We start from the raw sequence: 18397 nt of genomic DNA, 5'->3' as shown, positions 1-18397 counted from the left end.
AATGCCTTTATACCGTAGTAATTTTATTTTAAAAAGATGCAAACAAAACAATGTATTAGATTCCATTCTGAAACTGTTGTTCAGATGTTTTATGCTATTGCTTCAGCAATAAAAGAAACATTAAAGTCCTGAGGCCAGACTGAGTCTAGCTATTTTCGGCACCTCTGTCAGGCTGGAGTGGAGCCGAGGCACCTGGCTGCTGGGAGCCCTTCAGACAGCCTGTCCCACACTGCTGCTGGCTGGCCCCTCGCTCTGGACCCGCTGGTCCCTTTAGGGGCACAAATATCCCTGTTGCTGCAGGAGATTGGCTTTGTTCATGATGTTAGAGGGGGAGGCCACAGAAGGAAAAGCCATCAAGGACTATCAGACACAAAGACAGCAGCAATTACATCACAAGGTGGAGCAGGAACAGGGGAAGCATGGCTGTACAGCTTGCCCTCTTCTCCAAAACCTCCTCAGGCATCAGCTGATGGCCACTGCCTACTGCTGGAGGCAGGACAGCAGGTTGGACAACTGCCTCTCCATGAGTGAACTGTCTGGTTTCTCACACTATGACCCAGATAGGTCAGTGGAGAGGGTCCCTAAATATCACCTAACTCCCTGGAGAGGCCAGTCTGCCAGGCCTGCCTGAAGTCGCTTCTCACTTCTTGCCGTTTTGGTGACATGGTACCTCCATGCTCAGCAGTGCAGTGGGCTTTCCAAACACAATGGTGTGTCTTTGCCCTTCCATCTCCAGCTGACCCTCCCAGAGGTCAGTAGAGTCTCCCAGTCAGCTGTTTCAGAGTTAATTAAGCTTGTATTTTCTCCTGGTCAAGTACTTCACCTATTCACTTGTTTTCTTATCATAAGCCATGATGATGAGACTTCCTCCCCCACTGTGCACAGGTATTGTCTAGAGTACCTAGACACACCTATTGTCTAGAGTAAACTCTGAATTTTAAGTCCCAAGTGCACATACAAAAAAAAAAAAATATATATATAGTCTTGACCTGATTGCATAAGCTACAGAGGAAACATCACTATGTTTTGCTTTCCTGTTGCCTGCATCTAGGTAGTTCTATGCACAGCATGGGAATGTTAAATTGCTCTTTGGATCTGATGTGTAGCAAAGTTCCAGTGATGTCCTTAATTTTAGGTCTGTTTAGCATCTCTATTTTGTACTTTGCAACCTCTTACAAAGTGGTCTTTGCAAAGTGGTCTTTTTCTGCAGTTACAGAGACATTTTTAGTAGAATGATACTCTGTCTGATTGATTTGAGTAATAGATGCGTGATCTGATGCATCTTTCTGCTGTCTAATAGGAGATAAAGATGAGATAGTTTTTCAGTGTGGTACATTAGAATAACAACCCATTCCAAAATTATTCTATATTCCATGCAAAAAGCTGTGGAAAGGTTTAACCCCCTGCAATTTAACTGTAAGTTGCACAGAGAGAAATGGATTTTCTCTAGGCAAAATAAAAAGAAACACAGGAATGATGACTAGGAAAAAGAATAATTAAAAAGATCAAGTATTTTATTCCTTCTCAAGCTCTTTCATCTTAACTGACATTCTAAAAAATGGCCAATCTTAAGACTATGATTTATTACCTTAAAAGTTTTAAGACTTGCCTTTTTTTTAAGCTTTGTCAGTTTTTAAACTTCCATGAGATTCTGCTTTGAGTCCTTTGAGAATTAATAAGCAAAAGGTTGCAGTTGCAGACAGAGGCACATTTTTCACGCTTCCCTCCCTCCCAGTGACTTGTTTTCCATGTTCAGCCTCTGCAGAATGAAAGGAGAAAAAAATTGCAGACAGCAATGTCAGTTCAAGTTATTGTTCTGTATAGAGAAATGCCTTAGCCAACATTTATATGAAGCTTTGTAGAGTGTAATAAAAAACCCAATTGAATCTCAGAGACTTCCTTACTTTACTTGGTTATTTTCCCAAGTTCAGACAAAAGGCTGAGATTCATCTGACTTGTGCTGAAGTACATGTAACTTAAATTTTTCACTCAGCTATTTGCCTAAGTTGCCCCCACAGTCCCATCTCCCCATAGATGGAGATAAATAATCCAGATAGTGTATTGTCCTTTTCTGGGACTGCTGGGCTGACTCGCACTGTGGAAGGGCCATCTCTGTTTTCTTGCAAAGGACCACCCAGCTGACCAGCCTAACTGGTGTTTCATCTTTCCATTTAGGAAAGCTCAGGGTGCAGAGCACCTAAAAAGACTGCAATGTTGGTCATGAAAGCATCCCGTCCCTTACAAATTTCCAAGGACATGACCATTCTGGTATTTCCTATCCCTGACATGATTTATATATATATATATATATATATATATATCATCAAATAGAAAAAAATAAACAAATAGAGGAAAAAATTTTGACTAAAAAATCATGAAAGAATTGAGCTGGTCACTGGTCTGTGATTCACTAAGTCTGTCTCTATAAAAATGAGTCAAAATTAATTTCCTGGTATGAATAAATCCCCAAAGTCTCATGAATTTTAGAATGGATGTTTCTGAATGCCTTAAAATTCATATGGGAAATGAATTAATCATTCTTCCTTATTTTCTTGTTGACAAAGTCTTCCTTCTCATCCAATCAAAGTGAGGGCTACACACTGGGTTACTAGCAGTGCCTAGTGAATGCTGAGTAGCACCCATCAGCTGAGACTTTGTCACTGAAAATATTTGCTGGAACCTTCAGTATGCAGAATGCATTAGAATGAAATCAGAATTTATTTGCAAGCGATTCAGTGACTGCAGAAGTGTCTGCATTTATGAGTGGTTTAACAGTCTCCACACACATTCATGGTTTATGCTGGGCACAGCTGTCATTTAATTAAAAAAAGGAAATATGAATTAACAATATAGATTTGAGCAAGCCACATGGATTTTGGTAAGGTAGTAGCAGACATGACAGCCTCTGCACATTGTTCGAGCGTGTAACTTATCTGAGGAATGTGGACGAACTCTGACATTATTGTTACTGCTTCTAATATGACCACATCCTGCAGTCCTTACAAATGCACACTCTGTATTAAAGCTCAAGAAAAGTTCATGCATGTTTTTGTTGGTATAGGACAGGGTTAAGCACAGAAGAGGAGACTCATATGTGTACTTTTTTGTTTGTGCATATTAATGAATATGTACGCATATTTATCTTTGTTGTATTATATATATTATATTCTAGTACAGTACAGTATGTGTATTATTTTACAATAATACATTTTCCCTGACTGCACAGGATTTTTCTTCTCTGCTTAAGAGTTTTCTTCAAGAGAAATCGGGTGTTCACGTAGTCTGAATGTATCTTGAGGAGATTGTCCTACCTACGTTGTAGTCTGAAATCAAAAGTCTTTCACAAATAAGCTAGGTAGGAAGGAGTGAAAGAAATGTCTTCATTCTCTTCCTCTCTTTTATAATATTTTCTCACCATTTGGAAATTGTGAATTATTGTGACTACACAGATTTTACATTATACTTTCAATTCTTTTTCTACAGTTACTACAATGATATTATTGATACTGCCATTATTGATAAATTTGTAGAAACCAAAACTTGATTTGATAATGCAGGACTCTCCTATCTGGTGATCCAATTCCTGCTGACTACCCCTTCTTTATGCATGAATGCCAGCATGTGCAAGTGCCTTCCGTATGTGCTCCAACATTTATAGGTCAGGGCTGACCTTTGGATAGTCTGGGAAGGCACCTGGTATCTGACAACACAATCAGGACTCAGAGCACAATTGAACTGCTGTGAGATTAGCATTAGTTCTGCAGTTAGACTGTAATTACATGGCTGGTTTGGGATGGAAATTACTGGTTACACTGCAGGGTTCTGCAGCCACTTGGGACTACATTCACAGGGTTAACATGCAGTTTATATATAAATCCTTATACATCCTTTCCTTATACATCCTTTCCTTATGCATCCTTTCTGTGTGTATCCACCCTCCCAAAGTTATTTTTCTGAGGTGGATTATTTGAAGGACATTACATGTCCACAGCATGTGCACGTGCCATATGATCAAATAATGAACATCCTGTGAGCAGTTTTTTGGAGGGCCAGAATCCCTGTTGGCACAGCTGCATGGAGTCATTAGTGTTACACCAGCAGGAGAGCCATCCTCAGTCCTTGTTTAGTCATTTGACTGGCCACCTCAGCATGAGGACATTCTGTTGTTTTCAGGAACATGAATTTGGAACAGACAGTTATTCCAGTGGCACGAGGTTGAAAATTGTTTGGTTTTTAAAGAGTTACCACATAATGTTAAACTAGTATCTTGCCTTAATGTGAAATCTTGATGCAGTGTATCTTATGATCTATTAATCTGGGAAAAAATGTAAACCAAAAGATAATAAACATAAACAGTGATTAAATCACAAACATTCCTCAGAGTAAATGATAATATAATTAAACTTTAACTTCACAATGCAGATTCTTTTAGTGCATAATTGAAATTGTGTAAGATGCTTTGGCAATATGACTGACATTAACTAAAAGCAAGTTATTTTAGGAACCAGGATCTGATCTTCCTTTTATTGACATCATTTCCTCAGCTTCTGCACCTGTATCTATTACTACAGCTTCTTTGTGGTGTGCTTCACAGACCCACTCCTGGACAGTCTCTCCCTGTGTCCTGGCAGCATGCTGGAAGGATGTGAATGAAACCCAAGCATACAGGGAACACAAGGATCTGCAGGGTGATGGGCTGCAGAGGACAGTGACATGGAGCACCAGGTGGCTGCTCATCAGACCTTCCCACAGCTCCCTCCTGGGAGCATCAGTGGCCATACCGAGTTCAACCAGGGGCACACGTAGGCTACTTCTCTGCTGAAAGTGTACGCTTGGGAAGAGTATGAAAGAAGGGCAAGCACGTAGTGTTGCTCTCTCAGACATCCTCCTATGTGTCTGCAGCCTGCTCTCAAATTTAATGAGACTGGATGACAGTTTGAAGCTTCCTTCACCTTGCTCCCTGCACAAGGCTTTCTAGACATCTGAGTCAAAGGAAATACTTTTCTAGTCCACACTTCATGCGCTCCCGTTGCCAGCTGTGGGGCATTACCATCGCAGCAGCTGTGGTCCCACACCATTCTCATGACAGCGGAGATCAGGCAGGAGCCTCCTCCCAGGGGCTCTGCTGCACGCCTGAGACCCACTAGGATGATGTCTCTGATTTCTCTTCCTTGCCCTAGTCCCAGATGATGACCCTGAGCCCTTATGAAGTACATGGGCAGTCTTAGAACCAACAAAGGCACTCCTGGCAGAACTGTATGTGCTGTGGCTACACTGCAGGTAGGCTTGTGCTTGGCTCTGTATTTAAGAGTAAAATAGAATAAAATACACATTGATGGTAAGTAAAGAAAGACAGAGAAAATAGGAGACAGGCTCTCACTGGAGAACTCTAGGGACTGACTGCCTTGACCACATCAACTAAGAACCATCAGCAGCCATACTCAGCACTAAATAAACAACATCAGTTCCATAGTACTGCATGACTGCATAAACAAAAATAAGAGCAGCCTTTAGAAATACACACAAATATATAAATGAAAAAAGAATATCTCATAGCTCTTTGCTGTGCTCTGAAATGAGGGTCTTTGGGAAAACTGGGAATTTGTGAGTTATTGAGGGTTACAGGGTTGCCAAGCAGTGTTTCCCAGGGTGTTTGACAATAGCCTCTGGAGAGATGGCTGGTCACATGCTAATGGTTCCTCTTCATTCTTTCCAGCCACGAAATTACAGCCACAAGAATCAAGAGTTACATTCAGTACATTCTTAGCATAGTGGCTCTCATACTCTTTCCATAGTGAGGAGAGGCAGTTTCTACAAAGACTTTGTGACTGAGAGTAGCATCCAGAAGATCTCTGCCCATGAGACAACCTGGGTTTAAAGTTATGGACCAACCTGAGAAAAATTCTGGAAACATGCTTAATAATGGTAGAAGTTCACATGACTGGCACTTAGGCAATAGAGGTTTCCCAGAAACAGGAGCTGGTGCTTTTGTGAGGATGGCTCCTTCTGAATCAAACTAAGAAAGATTTGTTTCCGTGATAAGAAACGAATGTACAAATATTTTTATTGAGATTCTTCTACTTTCTATGCAAACTTGATTTGAAGTACTGCTGGACTTCTTATAGCATGGGCATAGGAACAAAGGACACTTAGTCTGCAGTTCAAAATCCAGGATTTGTTCACAAATGGCTTAAAACCTTTGATAGTTGAAAATGTGACCGGTCAGCATACACAGCAAACAGCTAGCAGCAAGTGCCAGCAAGCAGAACTTGTTTCACTCCCTTGCTATTGTCACTCATTTGAGAAATACCTTATTTTTGGAAATTATCTTATGTTTAAAAAGAACAATTGACAATCAGCCAGTACAAGAAAAATCCAACTTTTTTCTGTTAATGTTTTTCAAACTCAAAGTAAAAGCCAGGTAAAAGTCTCTTTCAAATTTATATGATTCAGTTTAAAAAACCCTCAGATTATATATCTGTATGGCCCACATTTAAATCAAATTACCGATGCCATTGATTACAGAGGTAGAGTTTTGGAGTTCTAATTAAACCCAAAGTAAAAAATTGCAAAAATTCCTAAAGTAATTTATATACTCCTGATTTTCAGCCACAGATAGCTAATGGTCACTGATTCTAGTACTCATACCACATGGCATGGTCCAGTATTCAAACAGCTTAAAATTATGTCGGTACAATTTAGAGAGAGGAGTAGTAGACCCTCAGCAAAAAATTTAATTTTGGAAAATACCCATTTATCAGATGCTTTTCTCAGTGTGAGTGGATACTTCTTCCAGGAATATTCTGTGAGAACTCTGAGTCGCTGTCAGTGCTCTCAGAGCTTGGAAATGGCTATTTCAGGGGCTCAGCCCAGGGTCCCACACACTGCAGAGCATTACCTTTTCACCTCTTCTGGGGAGGAGCTGAATTCCTTCTTTCTGCTGCACTGGCTAACATATGCCAGGACCAGTTCCTGTTGAGAAAATGGACCTTGAGGAAACTTTAGAGACATCTCTTCTTGAAGAGAAGTTGCAGCAGCACTAGGGGCACCTCAGAACTTTGGTCAGCTGAGAAGCTGCTGCTTGTGCTTCTGGGCAAATGGTGCTGTAAAATGGCTTGTCCTGGATTTAACTCAGGAAGGACACAGCAGGGAATGTGTCTGCTGCCTATGAAAGACTGACTGCACCAGGCAAGGTAATTAGGACACTTCATGAGAAGGTGTCCCAGATTGAGAAGCAAGATGTTTTCCATTTCCCATCTGTGTGGCAGTTGTATTCTGTTAAGTGGGCAGTTTTCCTTATCTTTTTCACACCAATCCTCTCTCAAGGGGGACATCTGCTGATAATGGGCTATTGAATGTCACTTGGTGACTGATAAGAGCTATAACATCCCATTGTGAGATGCTCCACCCAGAGCGAGGAGCCAAGCATTCCTAACTGGATATAATCTGGGTTTTAGGGACATCAGAGGCAGCCGTTCCATTGGTACCCAAGAGGAATAGCTGGAGTTTTCCACTGGACCTTCAGGGGAAGACCACACCCTTCTACAGGATCACTGCTCCAACAGAACCCCATCTGCCATTCCAGGAGGACTGCAGCCACTCCAATTTGGACTGCTACCAACATGCAGGACAAAAGGGTGTCAGGTTGTATTCTGACTCTGTCAGTGGTTTTCCTTTTGTATTATTGCATGTATTTTGTTTCTTTTCCCTTTTCCTAATAAATTGTATTTCTGACTTGTAGTGTCTCACTGGTTTTGCTTTCAAACCAAAACAGAAGGCAGCAAGAAGTTTAAAGCTGAGAAGAGGCTGTGCTTTTTCACATGACAGAGAATGAATTCGTGGACACAGCTGCACTGTGGGCTTAGCACTCAGCTGCTAAAAGGACAGAAATGAGACTAGAAGGATTTATTAGTGGGGAAATTTGAAGACACACTTAAAACACCAATCTTTCATAGAAAAAGAAAATATCTTGATGCAATAGAAAATGTTCTTGCACTTTTCTCCCTCATTTGTTTGGTATTTTCCCCCTTCAGAGACTGGATCCCAGATTAGCAGGGTTGCTAGTCAGAGCAGGTGCAAGGGTGGCATGTTTTATGTTCCTGTGGCAATGTTTCCTAAAATTCAGAGTAAGTTAATGACACTTACCTAAACCAAATATGTGGTAAAAAAAGGTAAAAATGGTGCATCAGTCTGACTGAATACTTACTGATACTATGAGACTGAAACAGCGCATACATTGCTCTAGCCACAGCTTGAGCTGTGAACAGTTTATCTTTCCGTTTATAGGAAAGGTCAAGACAAGTTTGAGTCACCTTTTCAAGAGACAGCTTTTCTTCTACTTCCCAGCCACAACATTTGTCTGGATGCCCAAGTGTAGGGGCTGCTGAAAGGAAGCTCCCCTGTCAGTCCACCACGTCTGGGCTGTGCTGTGTCCCAGAGCCCACATTTGCAACTCAGGCACGCTGCAAAGTATTTCCCTGGGCTTTGGTGTGGGGAAAAAGGAGGGTGTAGAGGGATGGGATGCTTGTAACCCAGATTTGGGGACAGACAGGTTTCCTTGGGCACTGATGATGGATGGAAGTGTCCTGCATGTGATGCTTTTTTTTTTTTCCTTTTTTTTTTTTTTTCTTTTTGGGAGCTCATCAAGCACTATCCAGAGGGTGGGATAAAATTATCTGTTAAACAGCTCTCAAAATCCTACTAAGAAAATAAAGCAATATTTCTATCTTGCACTGTCAGTGCCAGAATACTGCAAAGCAGCCATCATTTCACACTCCTGCTGGACATTTCTAGGCTTTGTAAGTATGTATGCCCCATTAGGAGCAGCATATCTCTATGCTGCTGTTTAAGAAAAGAATAATAAAAATGGGAGACACCCCAGCCCAACTGAGTCCTTGCAACGAGGGAAACTGACAGCGGCTGTTCAAATGAAAAGAACTAAACAGTTCAGCTGATCTCTTCCATTTGTATGAGGTTTAGGTACCAGTTGCTATGGCAGTAAACTATGTCAAATTGCGTCCTTTTTAAATCTGCAGAATTCTTTTGTATTTCAGTGACACAGTGTGTGTTTCTAGTTAATGCCAGACTGGGTTTATTTTGTTTTGTAGCACTGAGCAGTGTCCCATTTAAGCTTTGTTTTAGATTGGCTGAAGATTTTACCAGGTATTTAATTTCTAAGTTATTTCTGCCTTTAAAATGGCCAAATTTAAAAATATAAGTTTTTAACATGTACAGCATTTTAACCAGTTCCATTTTGACTTATTCAAAATATCCATGGAATAAGATCTGACTTTATAAAAGCTTCCAAAATCTGAACTTTTTCAGTAGCCATTTTAACTACTAAAAGTTGAAGAAATTAATTTAGCCATCTGCATTTTAAAGCACAGTTTATTTCTTCAGGCTTTGCTAAAATGCTGTTCCCACTAAGTTCATTCCAAGTGGTTGTAAAGATATTCTTACCTTTGCAGAAATCATTCCAACATGTATGGTTTTAATTTTTTTTTTTTAATTATCAGTATCTTATAGTCAATCACCCTTTGGTGCCTCCCACTTTACAGAATAGTTATTAGGCTCTCACTGAGAACTTGTCTCTTAGAAACAACACAAAGAAAATAAGGAAGGAGGGACAGCAACAGAATGCTTGAAGATAACAATGCTGAGGATGTTGAAAAAGAAATCAGCAAGATAGGAAACAAGGGGATTTGGAGGTCAGCGGAGCGGGAGTGAGCAGGAAATGGAGGGAGGAACTGAGTGTCAGGGGCAGCTGATAGATTCATTGCCCTGCATTTTCTTAGGATAATACTTCCTCAATTGGTATCAACAGCTGAGGTTGCACTGCCTTGCATCTTAAATCTCCTGTCTGTGTACCTGACAAACCCATCCTGGTGACTCTCACATACATTCTTTCTGCACATCTTAAGCAGTGCAAAATCCTCATTATTCTGTAATAAGGATGTAAAAAACCATCCACGGACTAAAGGAGGAGAAATATTTGCTTCACTAGTGACATCTAGAAAATACAAGTATTTGTTAAAATAAGGCCTATTTTATTGCATAACACTTTTATAAGACTGACCACCTGAATTTTAATTTTCCTTCTTTCACATATAATGATATCATAAAGATTATGAATCTTTCTGAAAGAAGGGAAATGATGAATGTATATCCGTTGCTTACTTCACTGCAAATATGAAAGGCTTTTCACATTTTAGAGAAATAAGGTTTATTTTAAAACCAGACTTAAAAGACTGTATTTTATTAGAAAACTAACAATGAGCAATAGATTGAATAAATACAGCAAATGAATGGTTTAGAACATATTAAGTGAATAATTTGCCAAACCTGGTCATCTGCTAGTGGGTAGAAAATGAAAAGCAAATTTTCAATTTTACAACATAAACACAGTTTATCCACATTTCATGCACACAGGCAGTGTAAAAACCCAAGTATATATAGTTATTTGGCACTGTATTTGCTAAATTAATTTTTCGGAAACTGCTTAGACTGGATCTCATTATATAGTCTTCCTTGCTGTTCACTGTGGGATACACAAACTGTGGCATTTTTTCGCAGCTGGTCAAAAGGAGAGTTTATAGGTTTAATCAGTATTTGCTAATCATGTGCAAATATCAGCTGTGTATGCTGAACTTAAAGGAGCAAAAACCTTAGAGCAACTGATACCATATTTGTAAATACAGTGTTAATATTGATTTCCTCAATACCCTTCACAAAGTTGTACTGAAGACCATGTCCAGCTTGGGATGGACCCATGGGGACCTGGTACTATGCAAGACGGACCTTTCTTCTGCCTCAAGCTTTAATGGTGGCCTTTTGCTTTATTAATGATCTTAAGCAGCTTTTGTATGCCATTCACACATCCCTCTGACAGACAGAACAGGGTTTGAGGACCCCCTTGTCCCTCTGCACGTTTTCCCTAGTCCCTGGTGCCCCAGTGTGCACTGTTTTCCCTAGGAGGGGCCTCCAGGCTGTCTATCTCAAGTGCTGATATTAAGCTACCTATGAATGTGTAAAAGGTGACCCAAATGTGTAATCCTGTGAAAATGTTCCCAGGTTAACTTGGTAAAATGTATTTTTCATAAATTCTTGTTGATTGGCATTTTTAATTACCTTTTAAAGTTCGTTATTAATAGAAACCAAGAGTAACTATTCCACTGCCTTTGCTAGCAGGCTGCTGGGAGTGTAATTGCTCAGGATGTCTGCTTACACTTCTAATGTATTGTCACAAACTCAGCTTCCTTTAATCCTCTGCAGTTACTGGGTGTTTCAAAACTTACTGGAAATGATGACGAATACCAAAGAGATCTTTGTCTGGCTCTTTTAAAATCTGTACATGGGAATGGTCTGATTTTGTTGTTATTAAATCTTCATTTGGAATCTGCTGCTTAGCATCCTCTTTAGAAATGGCTATAATGGTATGCAAAATATTTTATCAGATATATAAATCTGTCCTTCTCCCAACCAGAAGGCCAGAAATGTTTCAGTATTCCTGCCCTCTGTACTAAAACCATTGTTAGGAACTCTTGTTTTAGTTATGCTTAAATATTTTTTGTCATTAATTTTTTTCCCTATAGATATTATCATGTCCTGTTTCCTGCTTTATTCACTTCCCACTGCACAATGATATTTGATGCTGTTGACTTTCTTGATTTTCCATTTGTATTAATAATTTTAATTTTACAATTTTTGTCTAATCTTTTTTTTAAATACAGAACATTGTCTCTCTCAACTGAAGATTGCTGGGACCCAAGAGTGTTCTTAAATTCTCAATTAGCATATGTATTTTTATCTTCAAAAGAAAATGTGGGCTTGGTGGCAGTAGTACTGTTTTGAGATTCATAGCCATGTGATCAGACTAGATAATCAGAAAGGCACACTTTGGCCTTGCAAGCAGTAGGAAAATTCAGGAGCACTGTACTCGGGTCATGAATATAGAGTTGCATATTTGTTTCCTGAGCTTGCATGGGTAACATTCCTTTACAGCTGTTCTAGTAAAGGAGGCTGAGCCTTGTCCAGAAACTTCATGCCTGCACTGCTTTGAAGTGTAGCTTGTCAGTAAAGGATTTCTGTTAAGTGTTTCAGACATAAAACCTCTTCTGTAGGCCTGTGCAAAATGCTTGAGTGCCCTTTGTTTTATTTATTTTCCTTTTGCAAATAACTGTTTATAATGCTTACCCTGAAAACCGCATTTTTTTCCTTTTCAAAATGGAATGCTATTGATCTTTGGAGGCTGGGTGACTACAACATTATTTTTCTCAGCTATGCCCTAGTAATACACAGCTGAAGGGAAAGTCATGATGTGAAAGAAAAATGTCAATTGCCAAATTCAGAACAAATGAAGGACTCATCTTTTGATGACTGTCCTGAAAGGTTATTTCATATGTCTTCATGCCACAGAATGCTGTGAATAATAATATTATAGACCTGTTCAAAAAAAGATTTGATAGATTCATGGAATCCAAGTCTAATGAGGTATATTAGATAGAACGAAAACATCTCTCATTCACAGAGAGGCTAAACACTGGGAATATCCCAGAGAAAGCACCACTCTGCTTATCCTGTCTGTGTGGGGTTTCCTGGGTATCTTCTGCTGGACCCTCTGGAGACTCATGCTGGAGTAGATTGACTTTTGGTCTGATCCACATGGCTGCCCTCTGCAATTAATCCCGTTTGAGTCAACAGAAATAGTAGAACAATTTGGACTGGCAGCGAGGCTTGACCAGCATGGGGTTTGGTTGAAGTATTTATAATTCTGATAAACCAAGACTGAAATTAAAGAATAAAGGAAACAATAACTCTTCCTTCGCTTCTTCTTATTGTGGTTTCATTCCTTTATTTCTTGATGTGGATTCCAGAAAATTAATTGAGCATTAAGACCCAAAGAGCAGTGCTTTTGGGGCTGATTGTTGCATGCCTCAGCTGCTGTAATAAAGTATGAGTTAATGACTTTAACCACCTGAAAAGTGCAACAATTTCCCTGTAAATTCAGTGCCTGGAGTTACTTATTGTCTGATCACTTAGTCTGTAGCTCAGAAAAAAGGAAGAATTGAAAAAGCAGAAACTTACTGCTGTTGCATTTAAGGAGTGTTAAATAAAAATAAGTTTAAAAATAAATCCACATTCTTGTACGTCCTGGACATTATTGTCCTGTGCATGACATACCTGGCAGTGAGTCAGCATATTGCATTCATGTATGCAGTTTGGAAGCTGTTTCATAACTAAAAAGAAACCTGTGACCAATCTGTAGAATCAGCCAGACCTGAACCTGGCAGTACCGCACACTGTAATCCTGGTGTTAGGCCAGGCTTGACTGGTATAGGGAATGTTATTGAATTTTGAGCATGCTGTTGGTGTGCTTCTTGTAGGTCAGTCAGTGCAATCAGTAACTTTTCCTCTCAGCCCCATTTGCAGGAAATGACCAAAAATCCTGTCTGCTTTAAATGCTTTTCAATATAAGACAGAAAAAGGGGTAAGCTGAAATTCAGTGCCCCTCATTTTCCTGGAGCCCTGCATCCCTTACATAAGAAGCCTATGTGGTTTTTCTTATACAGACAGCTGCATTTTTAACATGTTGAGTGACTGTCCAGTGAAAGCTTCAAGGCTGTACCTTGAGAGAATCCCAGCAATGTGAGCAACTGAAAGGCTTGCTTTTGGGTTTCAACCTCTTCAAGACAAAGACCATCCTTTCACCTTCACAATACTTGGGGCAATAGTGTCTGCTCCTCACTGTGGACTGTGCCTGCTGTAACACTGTCTGCAATAAACAGTATATATAATAACAGTAACAACAAAAGGTGGAAGCTCTTGGAGACAAAGGATGGTGACTTGCAGTAATTTATGTTGTTTTCCCAGCTTTGTCATACACTTGATATGTTACCTTGAAGAAGATATTTAATCTCTTTCTGGTTTAATGTTCCTCCAGATATGCAAGATAACTGTGCTTAGCAAGGGTGTCAGGAGGTTTAATTCAGAAACCATTGTGAAGCCTGCCAGTCTCCACAGAGGGTCCATATTGTCCCAGATGATTGTCCTGGTGGCAAAGGATATGCAGAGAATGCGAACAGGTGATCAAAACAAGAAGTTTTGTGTTGAAAAATGTCAGGCTGACCCTTTCTTCCACCTCCTTATAGCTTGGATACAGATAAGGCCAAGTGAGGGAATTCCTGTCTGAAGCAACACCACAACAGGAAATATTCCCTTTAAGTAAGCAAAACCTTGAAGCTGAATGGAAGAAAGAGCTAGCCCTGAGGAGACTGGCTATTGCAATTGCTAAAACCCAAAATATCCTCTGCTTTACAGGAGCGGTCTCTCTGCCGTTGTCACAGATCTCAGCCTTCAGCAAGGGCTGAAATGAGAGCAGCCATTAGCCTTGACCCAGGCATTGCCAGCCATGCCAGGTCCTTCCCCTGCTAATGGCTGCCAATGCATTTCTTTTGGCAGCAGCGAGGCCAGGGAGTTGGCTGGTGAGCTCCTGAAAGACAATGCAGCTGCCAGGTCCCGTTATCTCCCAAGGCACGCTGCAAAGGGAGCTGCCTGGGGATGTGATTTACAGTGTGAGGCTGAATCCCCCTTGTTCTGTGTGGGGTGTGGTGGTGGCGAGAAGCACCACCTTGTCCAGGAAGGGATGGCCAGAGCTGGGGTCCTGACAGTGAGGGATTAAAGCAATAACAGACTTGGATGTGATACAATCCAAACCTCCTTCTTCCTGGACAAATCTGCAGCTCAGAGGATCTTATTTTAAAGTACCTCTGGGAGATACCGCCCTTCCTTTCTCTGGCTTTATCCTTGCTGCAAAGCCTGGCTGCGCTGTGCCACATGGACCTGCTTGCACTTTCTGGCATGCAAAGTTACGCCTTTCCCAATGAACTTCTAAAACATGTCCCCACTGTAAATTTTCTTTTATTGCTTTTAAAAATTTTTGTTGCAGAAGCCTTATCCTTCTAGTCAGAGGTTCTTGCTCAAAGATACTGCTCTGCAATCTCTCAGGGAATCACAGCTCCTCCTCTGAAGAGCACAGACTGTAAAGTCCATGTTTCATTTATGGACAGCCCCTTCTGTGTACATCTGCCAGAAATGCACATATGAGCATGTACCAAGATGAGTAAAAAACTGTCACTAGGTTTGGGGAACACTGTGCATCATTCAGGTGGTTCACTGGCTTCCTCAGATTAGTTTTAACAAGGAGATGTCGAACCCCTGGTTTCAACTAGCTCATAACTAAATGCAAACTCTAACACTTGGAGCATTTTGCCATTTTGAAACCTCCTTTGTCAAATTTTAGGTTTGCAAATCAATGTCTGGCATATATCCATTCAGAGATCTGGGGCAGTGCCAGCATACTTAGTGTGTTGAACAAGTCAGGAAAGGTACAAAAAAAAACTGAAGTGGCAACAGTCAGCCACTTGTGTTCAGTGTAGAACTCTGCATTTTGTTTAGCTTTTTCATAGTGTCCTTTGTCAAAAACCCTGCTGAATGGGGATGGCTTGGTTAATCTGACAAAAGGGTTTCAGCATTTTATAACATTTGGTATGGCTTTCAGAGAAGTGAAATGCGTGCCACAGGAGGCGTTTTCAGCTGTGGCACCACTGGATGCACTGGCCTGTCATTTCACTGACATGCATGCTACGTGGTGTTGAAATGCTACAAGTTTCACTGAATTTTTTTTTGGCACCTCATCTGCTAGTGACAGTAAATATGGCATATGAGGGAATCCAGATCAGAAGTTATTTGTGCATTGCTTTACATCAGTACAAGCTTGCAAACTGCAAGAGAAAAAGTCAATATTTTAAAATCTACTTCATATTGGTACACTTTTCAGTCATGACAAGCAAGGATGAAATTTCAGTTTCATAATTTTAGGCAATGAGTGTATTTAATCACTGCAGTTGCAGGAATAAATACCAGAGTAGGAAAGTGGTGAGACAAGACAATCAAAAGAAATGTTCTGATTTACTATCTGCTGGAGTAACATTGCAGCTATTTGAGGTAAAAATGGTCCGAATGAATTAAACAAATATAGCCTGAGACTTTCATATGAACAAGATGACTGTTTCAAGAAAACTGTTCTATCCTAGATCAGCCCCATTTTTTTTTTTTTGCTTTTACATTTTTTACATTATTCTTAAATTTTTTTTCATAAAGATGCCTTTAAGGGTTCTATTTATCATTAGTAAAATGTAAATAAATGAAATTAGAAGTTCAAGAGAGACTGAAAGCTGTGCGTGTATTGAAAGGTGCCTGACTAGATCACAGAGCTAGAAGTTTTCCTGCAAAAGACTACCTGACCTGAAACTGAGAAAAATGGAAAAGTTCCAGCTTTATTGAATATTCTCACAGAAGACCACTTTAATACTAAAAAATTTCTGCTTCTGAAATGCAACCATCTTTACTTACCTGGAAAATAAAGAGAGTGCAAAAGTGAGAGGTGAGTAAAAGCTCTTGGAGCGGTTTTGTGTTTGTTTTTTAATGAAAGAAAAAAGAAGTCCTTACTCAGTCTTACTTATGCAAACCAGAATTTCAAAATTATTGTGTGAACTTTGAAATGAGTGCCCATTCCTTTGTTCCTAAAGCCCTCTTTGGGCTCCTCCACTGATGAACAGTTTTCTCTGTTCAGCAAATAGTCTTCCTATCTCTTTGGTAAAGAATGAAGCTTCTTTGTTTTGGGACAAGATATTTCCAGTCTATTTCAAGGTCTGAAATGTCTTCAGACCCCTGACTGGTTTGTTGAATCTAAATACATTCTCCTGGATCTTCTTTTGGCAGGTTTAATCATTACTTGGCTGAGTTCCAGGGCTAAGTATGTGGGGTTGTAGAATTCATTTGAGATCTTGAACCTGGGGAGTTTCATTACCTGACTATCACTGTGGTAGAAAACACTGTACAAGTTCTAAAATTTAATTTCATGCTCCATTCGTTTTGTGTCACTGCTTGTTCTGTGACACCCAGACCTGCAGGTCTGTCTGCCCTTCCTTCCACATAAACATGTAGAAAGACAGCAATGTTTGGATAGAAATTTTAATCCCAACTTTCCGGTATCTGCTGAAGAACTCAGCGTTAATTGCAGCCTTGCCCATTTCAATTATCAAGAAAGCAGTAGGTAGCAGAGGATGTTAGAGCACTCTCCCAGGGAGTGAAAGATGTCCAAAAGAATAATAAGAAGGCTTTCCCACCTTTAACCATAGCACAGCAGAGGTCAACAAATGTAGCCAAGGTTATACCAATCAATACACATTTAATTATTATTTAATTATTGAACATTCCTGTCTGAAGCTGAACAATCAGATTACAGACTCTTGTCAAAAGCTAGATGGATAAGTTTCCCTCTGGATGGATGCATTGTGCCTAAAAGAAGCAGTAATTCAGACAAAGGAACATACATCATTTTTAATTGACGAAGGCTGGCCCCTCAACACGATTATTCAAAGCCTAGTGCCAACTAATGAATCTGCAGTGCAACAACATTGTAGCACTTTGGCTTGAAGTTAGTGCTTCTAAACTACCATTTAATTGTTTCAGTTCATATAATTTGGATTTATGAATAAACATGCATTTTCCTTGGGGCTTTTCTAACCCTTTCTTGCAGTGGTGAGCAAAGTAGAACTTCAATTTTTGTTTTGACTGAAGTGTTTGACTGAAGCACTGTTGATTTTCTAAATTGTAATAAGAATTTCTCAGGGTAACATCACTTGTCACTACATGGACTCTGTGTGCTGAAATCTGTGATTAAAAGTGCAAATGCAAAATACAGTTCAATGTGCTGTTTTTCTTGAAGGCCCTTCTGCTTCTACAAATTCTTAATTTAAATACCATTAGCTTTATTTGAAAATAGTTCTGTTCAGAAATATAGTGTAGAACAACATACAATAATCTTTGCCAGCTAAATGTCTTTATCACAATTCTTAATTAACTTTAATTAACTAACATGAATTCAACAGAATTTCAAATTAGCCAATGGTTGATTTTATATTATTTCTGCTACTTTTCTATTATTTTTGTATTTTTCTTGCCCTCTTTGAAAATTTTGTACCTGAAAAATAACCCATAAATCCAAAATGGTAAGACTAATTTTAAAGACATAAGCTGTCATTGACTGTGTGTGCAAATACCCTTGCTTTGCCCTAAATTGCATGTTAACAAGAGAAGGTACACAATAATCAGCTAAGCTTGCAAGTTTCAACTGAGCATTTTAGGATTTTTTTTCCACATTTTGCAGTTTTTACTATTAAAAGTAAACAAAGAATGCTTCATTTTGAAAATCTTGTTGTGTAGGAAAAAGCTGCTGATGATTTGGGTCCTGCTACTTACAAGAACATCCAAATCATACACTGGTGTTTCATAAACATCAACAGAGCCATCTGCAATCTTTAGTCCAGGTGAAGAA

The 18397-nt window shown here is 39.6% G+C and overlaps 1 long non-coding RNA gene across 1 annotated transcript in view; it reads right to left on the bottom strand.

Annotated features, from left to right (window-relative positions):
* Nucleotides 1–1537: 1537 nt before the first annotated feature.
* LOC128788901 (uncharacterized) overlaps nt 1538–18397 on the bottom strand; it is an 86240-nt gene continuing 69380 nt past the window's right edge. The window contains exon 4 of the long non-coding RNA XR_008431248.1: nt 1538–1759. This is a non-coding gene — a long non-coding RNA (uncharacterized LOC128788901). The remainder of the gene's footprint in view (nt 1760–18397) is intronic.

Source organism: Vidua chalybeata, chromosome 5 (genome assembly GCF_026979565.1).
Source record: "Vidua chalybeata isolate OUT-0048 chromosome 5, bVidCha1 merged haplotype, whole genome shotgun sequence".
Lineage (NCBI taxonomy): Eukaryota > Metazoa > Chordata > Aves > Passeriformes > Viduidae > Vidua > Vidua chalybeata.
The sequence above is the reverse complement of the archived record's forward strand: the minus strand, read 5'-3'. Positions and strand labels throughout refer to the sequence as shown.